Source organism: Athene cunicularia (genome assembly GCF_003259725.1).
Source record: "Athene cunicularia isolate RWA chromosome 2 unlocalized genomic scaffold, athCun1 chr2_part1, whole genome shotgun sequence".
Lineage (NCBI taxonomy): Eukaryota > Metazoa > Chordata > Aves > Strigiformes > Strigidae > Athene > Athene cunicularia.
In genome coordinates this window covers 56,374,730-56,378,985 of record NW_020799095.1, presented here as the reverse complement: position 1 = coordinate 56,378,985, position 4,256 = coordinate 56,374,730, and the positions used below count along the sequence as shown (strand labels likewise).

Here is a 4,256-nt window from a genome sequence, read left to right as displayed (position 1 = left end):
GTCCCGCTTGGCTGTAACGGCCGCGTCTCCCTTCGGCTCTGGGTGCCGGGGAAGCGTAGGGCGGCGGCCGCGGTGCTGACAGGCTGAGGGAAGAGAGCGGCCGTTGGAAGTAGGAGCCGGGGCTGAAGAGGGGGTCTCGTTACCCCTGTAAAGTGTGGGGGTCATAGGCGGGCCCCCAAAAGAGCGGCGGCCTGGTCCTGCTCCTCGTGCTGTGACCTGACAGAGTGTGAGACAAAATCTTCAAACCAGAGAGGACGCCTGGCTGGGCTTGACGTGCCTTGAGCAGGAGTACGTTAGAGAAGAAAGTAGCCCGAACTAGCCAGTGCCCAGGAACTGTCTCGAAGCCACGTGGCTACTGACAGATTTTGGCTGGTGTGACTAGCTGTATGCAGATAGCTCTTCGGGAGGGACCAGTTAAAGGGGTAAGAAGAGAGGAAATGCAAAAGAGGTGAATTGTTAATCTGTGGCATGTGTAAAGCATAGCCATGTAAAATGGGTAATAAGAAATATATGCAGTGTAAATACTACAATCTAGTTGAATCTGGAAATACTTAGGAAATACTGCAATTCACGTACGGTGTACAAAAGTCCAGAGAGCGTGTATTAACCACCCCCTAATTTAGGCCACAGAGATGCAGATTAATTTTTTAAAAAGTTTTTAAAGCTGGTGCAATCACAGATGGTGGTGGTTTTAAAAAGGAAAAATGTAAATTATCTACCAACAATACATAATTAGACAAACCTGAAGTTAACATGCAATAAGGAGACAAAAATATCATTAAGCCATGGGCTACACAAACAGCACAAGACAGATGCTTGAAGATGACAGACTACTTCCTATACGATAAATGTGTTTGGATTAGTTCAGAATCTTGACAGAAGACAGCCAAAGGCTGTGCTTCAGGTTGGAATGATAAATTAGATTGCTATTTTGTAAAGGGGGATGTGTTTACCCAATGGAGATGATTTACCTAATTAAACTACCTATGTTAATGTCCTACACATGCCACATTAGAGTGGCAACATGAGGAGAAATGGAAGATAATTATTTCATTGATCCTTTTAGTGAAGGCATCACTTTAGTAGCAGGCAGACACTTAAAGACAGACTGAATTTAATGTTTTAGGAACTGATATACTCTTAGTGGACATAAATAGCATTTTATCACACGCTCCTGACAGAATTTCAACACTATATTAACTAACATCTCCTGATTCTGTTTTTGAAACCTCCTCTGCCCTTCACAGTGTCTTTTTGATTATGAATTTATGGAGTAGTTTCAGTATGCTGTTAACAGTTTCATAATTGGTTGTTGGATCTCCCAGACAAGATTGAGATAATATGGATTAAAGAAGCTTTAAAAAAATCTGCAAAGCTAGATATTTGGGAGGAGTGGGCAAATTTTTGAAGAAGAAAGTTTCAGATGTGTGTTAAAGGGAAATTGCTAAATTCAAGAAAAGAGACCGAAACATTTATTTTCTCATTTTTGCTATGAGTAAGAATGCTCATTCTCAATGCTCATACACTGCTTTGGGATGCTTCACTGTGTCCACACTTGTATATTGCTGTTTTTTTTCCAGGCAACCTGAAACTTAGTGATACAGTTTCAGATGAGAGCTGAAAGACCTATGTGAGATAATTATATGGGTATAAAATGTTAGTATTATCTAAGATGTTTACACAGTGTAGTGAAAGGTACTAAACACAACTTAAAAACCTTGGTTCTGGGAGAAGCCTAAATTGGAAAGCGATAAGTGAATCTATGAGGTTCTTAAGAGTTAATGCAAGAGCTGCTTACTATAGCCTGCTCTTCTTACTCCATCATGGAGAGGCTGCTCTTACACTGCCATAGTCCCAGTGTTAAGGACACTGTCTTAGTTCTGACGGCAAGCTCCGTCTGCAAACACCAGTTCCATAAAACATAGTTATCCTGGAGGTACCTTGGGCTCACTTTTAGATATCAAAGGGTATGTTTCTTAGATGTCATAACTCAATGGAATTAAATGATAAAAAATGCTGTAACAAGAAGCTGGCGCATTTTAAGACAACACATTACAAGCTTGTATTGTATGCTAGAGTGCATCAGGCAGAGCAATTTTTAAAACATGGTTACCAGCCTCTCTGTTAATTAACATAAACAGGTCGTTTCAGTGAGTTCACAGCAGCTTGTATTAGCAAGCAACATTGATTTCAGTATAGAGCATACGGCAGGTTTTGAGAAGCTTTTGGGAATAGAAGCTTCACAGAGCATAGAGTCCCCCACAGTTGCATTTGTTTTGTTTCCAGAGTGACAGGTTACTGCCGTGTCCTGACATCAACGCAGAAACTAACAGATCTGCTATGGGCAAAATTACAGAAAAGGTCATCTGCAGATTGCAGAGAAAGTGCCCTGAGAACTCAGTAACACTCATTAGGAATTTTATCCATAGAGTAAAATACAGCAACAAATTATGGGATGCTACTCTTTAATGTAGGTGCTGTTGCTTTGTGTTAGTGTATGAGTCACAGAAACATACGTTCACACTTGCTTTCCTCTGTAACAGTCACATGACTATGTATTTCCTAGAAATGTCGAAGTGGCTTGCCTATGAAATGCTGAGGAAAGTCCTGTGTAAATGCCAAGTACATCTTTATTAACATTAGAAGCATTATATGGCTTTTGAATCGAAGGGTTATATAATTACTACTGAAAGCAGGAATCTAAATACAAGCTGATCATTGAGCTAATTAACACAATGTACAGGACAAGAGAAACTTGAAAATTATTTGAGCAGTATGTAGTTAAGTTATGGTGTGATTAATAACCTATGCTATCTCCAAGCGCTCACTGCATATTTGTGCAAGACATATTACATTTGTTGACTGATAAGAATATCTGATTTGCAGAGTGCTTCCTAAGGGGGTCCTGCTCCCTCCTGACATCCTGTGTTCCCCTTTTTGTTCCCTATCTAAATGTTTCAGGATTAGCAGACTATTGCATCATCCACATTTGTCATCTGTTTCTTACCCTTAAGAAGCTTAAAGAATTGTCCTTGCTAAATACAAATTCTCACAAACATGAAATGAGTGATTGGTATGAATTGATCTAAGCAGTTTCACTATATTTTAGGAACATCTATATGGGCCAGTGTTTCAGGGTAAGTACATGCAAAGATTCAAGAAAATTGTAAAGTAATAAACTTCAGAGACAGACAATTATAAGAAACAGGACATAAAGTCACATTTTCCACCTCTGTGTGAATGACAGTGCTTTACTCTGTCAGACTGAACTCCGTGTTGGGATTTCTGTTAACCTTCTAGTTACCATGAAGTTAACTCTTACTCCACAGGGTTTGAAAATTACTGTTTCACGTGAGTTTAATAACATCTCCAACCATTTGTTCAGTTGAAGCATACACAACTGTTACGTCTTCTAGGAAATGCGTAGATCTAGTATTAGATCCAATATTTAGATCTACAGGTAGTCTGGGAACTCGGAGCAGGTGCCAGCCCTGTAAACTCTCCTGCAGCCCTCTGCTGACCCTGAGGATCGGAGTGGTCCCACATGCTGCTGCTCGCTGATAAGGCACTGTTAGCAGGACCGTTTCCCTGGCGAAGCACCTCAAGGGCAGCATCTGACCCGTGGTGAGTGCTCGATCGCTCACTGGCTTCCTGCTACTTTTGAGACGGTTTTGCAATGAATAGCGTGTGTATGTGCCAGTTAACGATGTAACGTTATGTAACTCGCACTTTAGAGAAAGAAATCCTGTCAATTGGTTTACACTTTAAGGTTTGAGTCTGTAAATTTTTCCGTGACAGGTCTCTAGGTTTTGGTGCGGTTGGTAATTTACAATTACACATTTTAAAACTTACTGTAAATGGAAAGCATTTCCAGGGGTATTACTACTTTGCACTAGGACAAGTTTGCACTTAGTGCATCATTACAATGGGCTACAAACTGAAACTGGTAGTTTTCTACATGCATGGCATGTAGTTATCAGCAACCCGTGTTAAAAAAAAAACCAAACCAACACAACCAAAACAACCAAAAACGAGGCAAAGGAAATTTTTGTAGCTTTCTAATAATTTAAGGCGATCTTGGTAATAATTTATCGGCATGACAAATGATCTACTTCGACGCTTTCCAGAAGACAAGGGGCTTTTCTTTCCAGAGTGAGATTCCTCCCGCCTCGACCGCCCGGTAGCAGCGGGCCTCAGCCGGCACCGAGCCCTTCCACCGCGGCGCTGGGGCGCTGGAAGATGAATTTGCCCTTTGT

The 4,256-nt window shown here is 41.0% G+C and overlaps 1 protein-coding gene across 5 annotated transcripts in view; it reads left to right on the top strand.

Annotated features, from left to right (window-relative positions):
• The first annotated feature begins 2,834 nt into the window (after positions 1–2,834).
• Positions 2,835–4,256, top strand: part of RNF144B (ring finger protein 144B) — a 96,402-nt gene continuing 94,980 nt past the window's right edge. For 3 of the 5 annotated variants that reach the window (XR_003397762.1, XM_026842567.1, XM_026842557.1), the window contains exon 1: positions 2,835–3,137. The gene's annotated coding sequence lies outside the window, so the exon portion shown is untranslated. Of the gene's footprint in view, positions 3,138–3,560; positions 3,625–4,256 lie in introns of those variants that run through there. The other 2 variants (XM_026842565.1, XM_026842559.1) reach the window with 2 other exon arrangements.